This window comes from Gavialis gangeticus, unplaced genomic scaffold, assembly GCF_001723915.1.
Source record: "Gavialis gangeticus isolate Ggan-Ray unplaced genomic scaffold, GavGan_comp1, whole genome shotgun sequence".
Lineage (NCBI taxonomy): Eukaryota > Metazoa > Chordata > Crocodylia > Gavialidae > Gavialis > Gavialis gangeticus.
Genome location: NW_017729030.1, coordinates 67589738 through 67603353, shown reverse-complemented (window position 1 = coordinate 67603353; position 13616 = coordinate 67589738). Strand labels below are relative to the sequence as shown.

Here is a 13616-nt window from a genome sequence, read left to right as displayed (position 1 = left end):
GAGGAGTGCTCTCATTATTGACTGTGTAGCTGGCCAGTGACTGTGATCCTTCCCTGAGGTCCCTTCCAATCCCAGTGCTCTGGGGGAGGGATGGAAAAACTGCATAAAAGGCAGTAGGGGAGGAGGAGGCCTCATTGGGGCACACTACCATGTTATGTAGATGCCCCAGTGCCAGTGAGGGTGCACCTTAACACACACTCAGTCCCACAGCACCCATGACACGAGTTTTGCTTGTCAGCAGCTAGAGGTGCAGGGCCTCAGAACCCAGACTTCCCCCTGCACCGATCTCCTTGACAGCTGGCAGGCTTTGTGGCCTCAGCAGGGCCTAGCATGCCTGCAGCTTTCATCTTGCTGTACCTTAATACACACACAGTGTCACCCATGTCATGAGTTTTGCTTGTCCGCAGCTTGAGGTGCAGTTTCCCCCAAACCCCTGCACCTGTCCCCTTGAAACATGGCAGGCTTTGTGGCCTTAGCAGGGACTAGCATGCCTGAAGTTTTGACCCTGCTGTGGCTAAACACAAACAGGTGACATGAGTTTTGCTTTCAAGACTTTGAGGTGCAGTTTCCCTGAACCCCATGCACCTATCTCCTTGAAACGTGTCAGGCTTCATGCCCTCAGAAGGGGCTACCCTTCCTGTATCATCCAAATCAGGTCAGAAATGACAAAGTTATAGGCTGTTTCAAGCTTCCTCAAGCTAAACTGTTTTGGCGAAACAAAAGGAACAGCGGTTTCGAATTGAAACGAAATTCGAAACAAATGCTGTTCCATTGAAATGTTGAAATGCAAGTCAAAACAGAATGGTGCTGCTTCGCACAGCCCTACCATTTCCTCTGATGTTATGAATCCGTGTTATTTCATAGAGCATGGTTATCCCCTTCCCAGCTACCCTTCACCATGAGGCCTGCCCTGCTATAAAAGCCGTTGCAATTTATGCTGCCACTGCTCCCCAGCTACCAAATTTCTGGACCCATGAGGAGCCCCACAGGCCAAATGACACATCTCTGCAGGCTACATTCAGTCTGTGGATTGGATTTGGCCTACAGGCCAGAGGTTGAGCACCACTGCTTTAGGGGATCGTATTAACTAATAGTAGCTGGTGCTGTCTGTGAGGGATGGATGTTGTGCATATTATCCAGGTAGCCAAGAACTTGTGGAGACAGGGCTGAATAACTTAACAGGTTGGTCATAGACAGCTACAGTAATAATGTAATAGCAAATGGACATGGGTGAAAGAGAACAAGAATTGTCCCAGAGAGTATGCCGGACTCTATCTCACACTTAATGAAGTCAGTAGCAGAGCTCTGACTGATTTTGGTGGAGCAGGGATGGGTCCTGAATATGCTGCAGCCTCCAGCAAAATGGCTGTTGGTTGAATCCAACTTTGGAATTGATTCATTTTGTTCTGTGAATCCATGGTGCCTGATTCTTTTCCCCCTTGCTGATGCCAGTTTTAGACCTATATAACTGCACCAGCTTCCTTGCATTCCCTGGGGCAGATTTGTAACACCACAGAAGTGAGTGGACTTGCACGGGAGAGGGATCAGGGAATCAGGTCTGCTGGAGTGCATTTACTTCTGGTTGGTATGGGAAGGGAATCAGGCTCCTTTTGACACAGTGGGGGGTTTGGTTCAGTGTCTCTGGTTGTGCTGTTATAACAATCTCGGAGAGAACAACCACAGAGGGAAAAGGTTTATTTCTCCTGCTGTAACATAAGCTTTTTAAAAGCAGAGAACTTTTTACCTCTTATTATCAATGCTCCATTTGATCAGCTTGGAGAGCGGCAGAGTGGTTTAAAAGTAGGCAGAGACTTTTAATCTAAATCCAGAAAGAAGAATATGCCTTCCTAATTTAGCTAAGAAAGCAATGGGTCCCTCTCCCCAGTGAACACAATGACAGGAGAAGCAGGGCTGAGAGAGAGCAGAGTCTAACTTTTGAATCTCAGATCCTTTTTCCGACTTGAAGGGGGACCCCCCTCCTAATGCTTTTTAAATGCAAATATGTTCCTGAGTGCCTTCAGCCAATCAGAGCAAGCTTCCTGTGGGATTACCTGGGAGAGGGAGGGAAGGAGGAAAAGACTGGTTGATTGCTTAGGAGTTGGAGAAAGTCTTGTGTTTGCCAGACCAGCACTCAGAGTGGAGCAGCAAATATGTGTGAGTTATGTTCCTTGTCAGGACCATTTGTCAACTGCATGGGAAGCCTCTCTCGGGTTGCTTGGCATTAAGTCCATTTTGGATGCCGGATGTGAGCAGATGGAATTGTACTGAGGCACTGCCACTTGACGTACTGGGATAGAGGCTGCAGAGAGCAGGCTATTGTTGCAGAGGATTCTGAATTATCCCCTTGGAGAAGCAATGTCTCGCTTACTCCCAGCAGCAGCCTCTGGGAGTTGGAAGTTAAACGATTTGAACTTGGATTTTTGACAGGATTCTGGAGAGTGAAATGCCCTTGTCTGGGGCTGGAACTGAGGATTTGCTTTAGGAATGGTAAGTGCTGGCCTGTAAGCAGGGCTTTTAGTGAGAGCCATAAAAATTCTGAATACTTGCAAGATTGTATTTTTCATTAACGACCACAAGAAACAGAAAATCCCTGCACTTGCAATGGAAGTGTTTGCGACAAGTAAAGCAGGGGTATTGAGTAATCTGTGTAGAAGGATTGTCTGTATAATTGCAGTGTCTTATTTTGAGAACTTTGGCCAAGGAGGAAGCTGTGATTTTATTATGGTTGATTATTAGCTAAGAAAACAATTTCACTATACTAAATGGGCGAGAGAGGTGTAGGATGATATTGTACTAGCAAATCTGATTCTTTTCTCAAATTCACCAGTATAAGAGCAACAGTAGTGGAGCAAACAGAATTATGCTGGTATAAAACTGGTGTGAGATGAGAATCAGGTCCATGGATATTACTGCTTCCACTTGGAGGAAGAAACTAACTAGCTATTTTAAAGCAAAACAAAGAAAATTGTTCATTTTGATTATATGGAATTACATAAAAATTATACCACATTCACCCCTTGAAGTCAGTCACTTGAGATGAATTTTGTCCAAGGGATGTATTATTTGAATATATATTTTTTAAAATCTTTCTTTTACATTCTGCTTTTTGAGATATTTTTTTTAATTGATGTAAAATGGGTCATGTTGGAATTCGTGTTATCCTTTTTATGGTTTAAGGAAGGAGGAAATCAAAGTATATTCTAGACATTTCTTTCCATAGCAGAGCAGACTAAAAACAAGTGTAGATTTCCAGCCAAGTTCAATACAGACCAAATGATAAAAAAATCGTGGCATTTATGTAGTTATGTTGTTTTTTGTTGGCCACTAGAGGGACAATACTCTTATCTTCCTATAAATGATTACACTTAAAACAGCATGTGAAAAACAAGTTAGGAGGTTTCCTCTTTATGTACCTTACGCATACTGTCTCATTAGTGCTTATTATATATGGGAACTTGTTACTAAAATGTAAAAAAAAAATCTGAAAAATGAACCCAGATTTCCTTTCATCTCTCCTTTGTCTCTTTTGTTGCAATGGACAATTAGTAAAGTATTTGTGTTAGTATACTTGATCAGACATTTACTTTCCTTGTAAGTTTGTTTTTTGTTTGAGATCCATAGGCTTACTTTAAAAAGAGCCAATGAATGAATAGATTTTACTGAACATCCAAGATCAGGGATTTTCTGAAGTCTCTGATTTTCTGCTATATCTTTCATGTTATATGGCTTGCTACATTATTTGTGCACTCAGAACTGCCCCTGACCTTAGTGGGAGCTGTTCAGTAGGCAAGGAATACAGGATTAGGTCCCTAATTAACATACTTTCTTGTGAGTCGCAATGTGAGAACTTGCTAATGAGATACAAAATCCCCAGATATGATGGGAAGCACTTCTTTATGTTTTGATTGCATTCCCACCTTCAGAAGTACATAAATAATCTTCTGTCTCATATATGTGACTTTTCAGTGGTGATGCTGGACTGATAGCATCTAATTCTGACATTTTTAGACATTTTGGTGAGCTTATAGGCAGCATGACTAGTCTGAGAGCAGAATTTATCAAGTCAAAAGGAAGTGAATAGTCCTGATTCTTGAATTTTGCATGTGAGCCCAGAAATGTCACTGGACATATTTCATCATCAGTCAATCAGTAATTTTTTTCTCCAAGTAAAACAACCCCATATTTCATTGTACAATCATCTGTATTTGCGGTGAACTTGTAGACAAGCATCCCCATATATTTGTAATATGAACACCCACCCCCTCAATGACTACAATAGAACCTACTGTAGTGGGTTTTACCTTAGTGTCTGCAGTGGCATTGCTTCTGTTACTCCCTTTCCTCTCAAACTTGCTTTGGAAACCAAACTGAGCTGCCCATCAACCAAAACCCCTGTAATTTACACGGATGCTCCTATATTTAATTGCAGCATTGGCAACTAGCCTCTCCTGCAACAGGTATTGAAGATGTGATCCAAGGACTGTGTTTGCTATTTCTGGCTCCATACCGCTTTTTTCCTGTTATAAATATAAAATTAAAATCCAAGGTTATATTATTTTATATTATTATATTAAATGATATTTATATAATACACACACACACACACACACACAGTATAATGTATTTATCTTAAATGATGGTATCTTTTTGCCTCCTTTCTCTGTATCTTAATTTTCCTTTCCTTAGGTAATTATCTGACTGCTTCACTGTGTTTTCTGTCTCCCCTGCATCTCCCCAGTTTTTTGCTCTTATATGCATTTCACTTCCTTTGCCCATGTCTTCCTCCCCTCTCTCACCTCCTGTGTCTGCTACCTGTCAATACCCACCCATTCATTCAAGGTCACCCACTCGCACCTATTTTAGCATGTGTCCACCTGTTCAGCACCCAAAAGCCCTTAAGCACCCAAAAGCACACATTCACATATTTACATATATCCCTACCCATTGTAGATGCTTGTGAGTGAGGACTCCCACTTGTGTGTTCTTCTAAGCGAGAATGTTTTTATAGGTCCAATTTTGGGTTCCTCGCTCCCAGTCCTCCAGGTAACAGAGCATGAGGTCCTGTAACTTTCCATCCTTCCCCCCTTAAAGGAATAGCAGTTTCCGGGCCAGAGCCAACATTTCTTACTACTTTTTCTTGTTCCAAATTCCTCCCTTCTCCAAGCAAGCAAGAGAGCAAAACACCTTTGTGCATTTGGTGCCTTTTGGGTAAAATCAAGGGAAAGACACAAACTTAGTTTGGTTAGAAATAAGGATTGCCATTATTAGTAGGGAAGAATTCAGCCTGCCCTTTTAGTGATTACAGATGTTTGTTTCCAAGAGCCCAGCACATGTTTAGTTGAGATGTAGCTTTTTCGAAGCAGCCAAGGGTCAAATATGCAGTAAACTATATATACCCATATTGTTGCTACCCTGCAGCACAAATGGTTGCCGGTAAAGTGGGTGAGTATCCTGTCTACAGCTTCAAAATATAAAATAGAACCCTGTGTCAGCAATAGGCTGCACCTAAACATCCTTGGAGTGAATAAATCTAAGAAAAAATCCTAAATTCTCAGCCAGAGAGCAAACAAAAGCCTCTTATTTTTGCCTGGTTGGATTGTATGTACTTTGCCTGAACTGGAAGCTCTATGGGCTATCAGTTGTCTCTTCTCTGTGGTTGTATAGCATCTAGCACAGTTGGGTCTTGAGTCATGACTGGGCTCTGAGGCTCTGCCACCATGCAAGCACATGATAAGCAATACTCAGGCATAATTTATATTTTAAACAGATTTTATGCTAACTTGAAGGTCATGAGCAACTGATAAGCATAAGGTTAGGCAAGTGCTCAAGTACCTGGCCTTGTTACAATTGTTAGGCCATACTTAAAGCATGGGCTTAAACACTTTGCTGAATCAAGACTTAAGATAGATATCACTAAAGTGTCTCATAGTGGACCCAATCCTGCAGGCTCTTTCTTATGGGAGCAGTGAACAGTAGAGCCAGAGTGCATCTACACATGCATTTGATCTGGGATCAATTTACTTGCAAGAAAACTACTCGCATGTAAATGCTCCTGGACAAGTGTCTACACATGCAGGGACATGGGAGAAGATTTGCTTCTCCTAGGATCAAACTGCTACCACTTTCTGCAGCCCTTCACTGGGCCCCTGCCACCACCAGGAGGTCCAGCTGCACCTGCCTGCAGCTGGCAGCTATCTTGAAAAGGTAGTCCTGCTCCCTGGCTAGCCACTTCCCTGTCCAGGAGCAGCAGGCATAGTGCAGGGGCAGCACGCGACAGCTGTCTTGTTGACGCCTCTGCCTCCCCGCACCATGGCTGCTCCATCCCCTGCCTCTAGCAGCAATACTCAGCACTCCAGGCTCCTGCTGGATACTACGCAGGCCCTGCTGGCCTGCCATGCTGACCGCTAGCTGGCCCATGGCCATCTGGCCCCTACCAGCTCCTGCACACACAGCAACCACCTGTTTGGCTGCACCACACCGTCAGAGGGTCGCCACCACCACACAGCGAACATCTGAACCCCATCCTGCTGATCAGTTCTGGCAGGAATACTGATGATGGGCTGCAAGATGCCACTGCTGGGGCACCCTTGCCCTCCTGTGCCTCCAGCCCCACCACCTCTGAACACTCTGGGCCAGCCAAGACTGATGGCTGCATGTTGTCCAGCAAACCTGGGATGATGTCTTGGGCCACCTTCCTGGGCCTTCTGGAGCAGCTCCACCCGCACCGGGAGTGACAGGACACCACCATTCAGCACCCCATCCCTAGTTTCATAGTTTCATAGATTTAGGGTCGGAAGGGACCTAGTAGATCTTCTAGCCCGACCCCCCACCAGGGCGGGAGAACAACAAAACCCCAAAACAAAAAACGGGACTCAAATGAGTCCAGCCAGGTAGGCATCCAGCCTCTTCTAGACCCCCAGGGTAGGGGCCAGCACCACTTCCCTTGGAAGTTCGTTCCAGCTCCTAGCCGCCCTAACTGTGAAGTAGTTTTTGCGGATGTCCAATCTATACCTCCTCTCCATCAACTTGTGCCCATTACTCCTTGTTATGCCAGCGGGCGCTAGGGGAAACAGCGTCTCCCCCAAACCCTTCTGGTCCCCCCTAGTGAGTCTATAGACGGTCACCAGGTCCCCCCTCAGCCTTCTCTTGTGGAGGCTGAATAGGTTCAGGTCCCGCAGTCTCTCACTGTAGGGTCTGCCCTGTTGTCCCCGGATCATGCGGGTGGCCCTCCTCTGGACCCTCTCCATATTGTCCACATCCCTCTTGAAATGGGGCGCACAGAACTGGACACAATACTCCAGCTGTGGCCTGACCAGCGTCGCATAGAGGGGGAGGATCACCTCCTTGGCTCTACTCAAGATGCACCTGTGGATGCACGATAAGGTCCGGTTAGCCCTGCCAACCATGACCTTGCATTGTCGGCCCATGTTTATCTTGGAGTCAATAATGACAGACACCTGGCTGGTCCTTACCTTGCTGAAGCTGGCCACACCTGCTTGCGTCTGCTATGTAGGCCATTTCTTTTGCATGGGCAAGGCCACTGCCAGGGAGGCTGTCCTGGAGGTGTGCGGTGCCCTCCAGGATGTGCTGGGGAACACTGTGCTCTGGATGCATGACTCCTGGTGGTGGTTGTGGTTGGGTTCCATGTCTTGGACTTCTCTCAGTGAATTGGGACCCATATCACTGTCACCTGCCCACCCCACAGCAATCGCTCCTACTACAGCTGGAGGGGCTTTCACTCTGCTGTGCTACAGGTTGTCATTGACTACCACAGTGCCTTTGACAATGTGAGCACCAGCAGGGTGGGCAGTGACCATGATGCCTGCATGTTTCAGAACTCCATCTTGCCAGCCCTGGTGCAGAGTGGGCACTTTGCACCAGGGGTGCCATATCTGCAGCTGGGTGCCATGGTGGTCCCACACCTCCTCATCAGGAACCCCTCCTGCCCACTCCTTTCCTAGCTCATGTGGCCCTACGCCAGCCAGCTGGATCCCCACTAGGCCCATTTTAACTGGTGCCTAGGCCAGATCCGCATCCTGGTAGAGTGTGCCTTCAGCCACCTGAAGGTGGCGTGCACTCATCGCCTGCCTCAAGGACGTGAAGGCCAGCATCCCCCTGGTCACCATTGCAGCCTGCATGCTGTATAAGATCTGTGGGGCCTGGGGAGAGCTCTTCCACAAGGCTTGGGCAGAGGAGGCATAGAGGGCAAAGGACGCCTGCCACTAGGAGTTCCAGCTGCAGTGGTGGCAACAGTGATGGGCGTTCACCACTGAGGCCCCTGGCAAACCACACACCCAGCAGCAGGGGCCAGGACACGGGGTGCAAGAGGCGCTGCTGTAGGCCACCTGGATGGATGGCCACAGACCCCAGCTCCACTGTGAGCCCCCGGGATCATGCTCACTGCAGACAGTTTTCTGGAAAGCACTTATTTCCCTCCACAAATAGAGGCCCTTTCCTGCCCCCTTCCTCCTAAACAACAGGCTCCATCACCCTCCCTCCTGAATAACAGGTCCCCTCCTCTCTCCATCCTAAACAACAGGGTTCTTTCCCTCTCCCCCCTGACCCACAGAGCCCCACTACCAACCACTCCACCCACCACCAATAAAGCACCTTCTTCCCTGTGCAGACTATGTACAGTGCTCTGTGTGCCCTCCCATCGTGGGGGACAGTGGGATGGATGGGCCTATGGGGTGGAGCCTGAGGACAGGCACCTAGCACATGAGCCTCTGGCTGCACCTCCGTGGGTCTGTACTCCATGGCAAGGGTGGTGGGTGGGGGGGGCTCACTCAGGGTTGAAGCCAGCTGCTGCTCTGCCAGCACAGCCAGCTCACCCTCCTGCATCCTGGGGCCAGGGCCGGTACAGTTTGTGCATGGTGTTGGATCCACCGTGGGCAGCTTCAGGGCTGCATGGCGCTGGGGCAAGTGGCAGGTTAGGCCCAGGCATGGGGGGGCCAGCTGGCAGGGGACCCAGGGTAGGTGTCAAGGCAGGAAAACCTGGCTGCTGGAGGCGCCACTGCACCTCAGCCCAGGGCCACTGTGAGGCTTGCAGCTGGTTAGCAGGTGACTGATGGGACTAGGGCCAGGGGCAGGGCAGTGGGCAGGACAAAAATGACCAGGGTCTGCATAGCATCCAGCACGCAGCAGTTCTCCAGGTGTGAGCACCCTGGCAACCTCCTGCTCCTGGACCTCCAGCATCCTCTCAAGGAGGGTGATGTGCCTCTCCTCAAGGGCCAGAATCCTCTCCCAAAACACCCAGTTTTCCTGCGCCTTCTCCTCCTCCTGCCTGATCCTCTCCCACTCACTCACAAGCTCCTCTGCATGCCAGGATTCTGCCATGGTGACCAGCCAGTCCAACAGTAGGGTTCAGTCCTGGGTCCACTGCTGCTGGAGCCAACACATATAGAGGGCCTGAGCCAAAGCTGGTGGTAACCCTGAAGGTGCATCGCCATGCAGAGCTGGTGTTTCTCCCCCATGTTCAGCTGCTGGACCTTCAGAACCAGAAAAAAGAGGTTGTTTGTGAGTTTGCAACATTGCTGAGATATCATGCACTCTACTAGGGGGTTATAGCTGCCAGACCCTCATAGATGCAGGCGGTGGAGCTCCAGCCCTGGATGAACTGGCTCTGGACCTGAGCCGCACCCCAGTGTAATGAGGTCTTTAGTCTCATTCTGGGACCAGTTAGGCCCCTGGGATGTGGCATCAGGGATGACGCCAGAATGGCTCCCTCAATAGCTTTCAGGGGCTCTGGTGAGAGTCCGGATCTGGCAGGCCTTAGTAGGTGCCTGCAGTGCACACCACAGGGATACAGTGCAAGACAGGCTGGCAGGTGGTGGGGCTGAGCTGGGGCCCAGCGTTGGGCACTGAGGAGACTGCTTTGGCTGGTCCAGGGCCAATGCTGTAGGACCCAGTGGCCAGAGTCAGGCAGCAGGTGGCCCGGGCCTCAGGGTAACTGCAGAGTTTTACAGGCCAGACTGGGGCAGAGAAAGATCCACCCCAGCCCCAAGGCTTGAGAAGCTCTGAGCCCCATGGCACTGGGGATAGCCTGAGGTCCCGTCGAACCCCCACTACGTAGGGCTGTCTAAGCCCTGGCGGCAAGCGGCTGTGTCCCCTGTTCTGCTGTGGAGGGAGCTGCAGCAGTGATGCATAGGTTCATGCACGGAGGGTCCAGAAGCGGATGGGACCTCAGCCACTGCACACTGCAGTGCAAGTCTCTAACCCCTTGCATGAGGCAGGAGTAACAGTGCACAGATCGGTGCACAGAGGGTCAGGAGTGGACAGGACCTCAGCTTCTGCATAAGGCAGCACAGGTCTCCAACCCTGTGCAGGGCAGGAGTAGGGTCATCAGTGCATGGGATGGTGCACAGGGCCATAGAGCTGAAGGGACTGTGGTAGCTGCACATGACAGCATGGGTCTCCAACCCTGCAGGAATCAGGAACAGGGCTATCAGTGCACAGGTCATTGCACAGGGCAAAGAGTGGGCCAACAGGCCAGGAGAGTCACAGGAGACAGCTGGGGCCTCCTTGCAGAGGGAGGAGATACCTCACCTCTTGGAGATGAGTCAGGTCCCATCAGGCCACAGGGAGTCATTAGTCCCCTGGGCAAGGGAGTCCCACAGAGGAGGAGGACCCACCATGCTGCGGGTGACAGGGGAGAAGCCCCTGCTGGGCGGGGAATAATTTGCCCTGGGGCAAAGATAGGGATTCAGGGCTCCAGCTTGCCGGAGAGGTGGAGTCCCTGGGTTAGGACCCTGCCAGCTGAGTAACCTGAACGGAGTCAAGGGTGCCCTATAGGGTGATGGGGTTTCCCTCCGGATTGTCATTTCTTTATTGGCACAGCTGTATGCCATGGTTGCATTCTGGGTTTTTTTTCTCCTTTATGCTGTTGGGATCCCTGGGGTAACCCTGCGCCTTTATTATTGTATTAGGAGAGTGTTATAATCTGCCCGCTATTGGTATTCATTGTATAAAGTGTTTTATGTAAATGTGTTGTATGTGATGTAACCCCTTATGAAAACATTTAACTATTAACCCACAACTGCCAATTGTTTTGTTACTGGTCCGTCAACTAGACCCTGTATTATCTGTGAGTGCCCCCTCCCCTTTAGGTGTTGGAGGGCACTGAAAGAGGGGCAGGGTTGCCATCTAGCCCAAAGGCCACAGGGAACCAGGCCTATGCATGGGTTTAGGGTTAATTAGAGCATGTTTGGGTGAATTTATAACTGTATATATATTTGTATGTGTATATAAGTTGATAATTATAAGTTTTAAATTATCTATTAATATTAAACCTATACATAGTTAAGATTCACTGAATGTCCTGGCTCTCTGCTCTGTAGGAAGAGGAGGTAAGCTGCATACAGCTAGGCAACCACACCTCCCACTAGGCAGCCACGGCTCCCACAGCATACCTGAAACCCACTGACCATCCCTTCATTTGGAGAGGGGGTACCTTTCGGCATACCACCCAGGTTACAATTGAATTACTGCATTTTGTCTCCCTCCTTCAGCTGTTGTTCTCTTCTTCCTTCCCTCATATCTCTCAAATGAATGGAAGGACAGATGCTAAAAATAAAGGGAGAAACAGAATGTGACTGTGGTGAATGCCAAAACGCTTCAGAGCAATTTCTTAAGTTGAGCAGCTGTACTTTTATGTCTTCCATCAGGTCAGGGTGAGATCAAGAACCAAAGAGAGCTTTAATAGACACACAGCCTGGTCTACAGCTCCTATAATTTGGTGCAAACCCACTGACTTGACTGCCTACTGATTTCAATGGGGTTATGCCAATTTAAATGACATGAGAACGTGGCCTTACATTAACAGGAAAAAGCACCAAGGCTGTCCTTGTCGGGGCAGGGTGTGAATTGTGGCGACCACCACAGGCCCTGCGCTTTTGGGGGGGCCCGACGGAGTTGGGTGGAGTGGCCATGGTGACTCCACGCTGCCGGTGGCTTCACATCTGGCTACTCGGCACCCCCCTGCCACCGTATCCGGCACTTCTGGCCACTTGGCAGCCCCACGCCCCAGCCCGGCCAAATCCACCACTGGCTTTCTCGCATCTGGGGATGGCCCCGCACCCTGCTCAGGTCACCTATGACAAGCACCGCAGTATCACTGAGAGGGGAGGTTTGGGATATTACGGCTGCAAACTCACTGTGGTCTTTATTTAATATAGGACAGTTCAACCAGTCTATAGACCTTGATGCATTTGACAGGTTAACAAGACAAATATTATTATCCAAGGCAAATATTGTTAGCCAAGGCATTGCCTGGCTCCTTTGAGATACTGAGAACTTTCTTGAAGTGCTGCATCTCTCCAGCTTCTGCAGCCATTTAGAAGAGAGAAGGGTTGAAACTTTTAAAAATGTAACAGCTGTTTTCTTTTTAGCCTGTATCATTAGAGGCACTCCCCTGTTTGAGCTGGCATTCAAGTTTGAAATTTATTGGGGAAATAAAACAAATAATTGCAAGTATTACACTTTCTTAGTTTATCCCCTGTGGAAATTGGGTTTTTTATATGCTTTAAAAGTTCCACCCACTCTATCAGCTCACCCCTTTCCTGTCAAAGGGACAGTAACACCTTGACCCATGTTTCTCAGATGATGGGTTGCAGCTCCTGAGGTTCACTGAAAGATAAACAAGGGGAGCTGCAAAGCAGTGAAAAAGTACAATCTAAAGTACAGGAACTCTTGCTCCTCCACTCTCCACTTACTCTTCCGTGTGGATGTGGGGAGAACAGTGGACATGATATACCTTGACTTTAGCAAGGCTTTTGTATATGGTCTCCCACAACATTCTCACAAGCAAGCTGAGGAAGTATGAGTTGGATGAATGGCCTGTCAGGTGGGTAGAAAACTGGCTGAATCACTGGGCTCAAAGGGCAGTTATCAGTGGCTTGATGTCTAATTCACAGCAGATATAATAGTAGCTACATGGAAGGGTAGGGCTATGATTCAGAGAGACCATGACAAATTGGATGATTGGACCAAAAGAAATCTCAGGAAGGTCAGTAAGAGCAAGTGCAAAGTCCTGCACTTAGGACAGAACAATCCCATGCACCAGTACAGGCTGGGGGCTGACTGGCTAAGCAGCAGCTCTGCAGAAGAGGACCTGGGGGTTACAGTGGATAATAAGCTGAATATGAGCCAACACTGTGTCCTTGTTGTGGAGAAGGCTAACAGCATACTGGGCTGCATTAGTATGAGTGTTGCCAGCACTGTTCCTAAGAATGCTAATCTTTCTGTGAAGTCGTTTGTGAAAATCATGCTGATTTTACTCCATCCTCACTGGAGCAAAACTCACAAAAAAAAGTCAAGAAGAGTAGAAGTCAGTGGGAGTCCTGCTCATGAATGACTTGAGGATCTGGCCCAGGAAGATGTGGGTGATACTTACACATGTGTGACTGAAGAGTAGGACATACCCCAGGGATTAGGGGCTGCCTAGAAAGAGGTGTTTTTAGGTCATTAACCTCAGCCAGTTGATAAACCCTAGAGAATGCTCCCTGCTTCCTAATGTTCCTTCAACTAGAATTTAATCATATAGGAAAACTTTTTAGGAAGAAAAGCAAAAAAAGGGCTAGATTATATAGCAGAGATGGGACCCCCCCCCCCCCCCCCCA

The 13616-nt window shown here is 48.5% G+C and overlaps 1 protein-coding gene across 1 annotated transcript in view; it reads left to right on the top strand.

Moving 5' to 3' along the window:
- The first annotated feature begins 2060 nt into the window (after positions 1-2060).
- Positions 2061-13616, top strand: part of SHROOM3 (shroom family member 3) — a 136923-nt gene continuing 125367 nt past the window's right edge. Inside the window, exon 1 of the mRNA XM_019522319.1 lies at positions 2061-2487. The gene's annotated coding sequence lies outside the window, so the exon portion shown is untranslated. The remainder of the gene's footprint in view (positions 2488-13616) is intronic.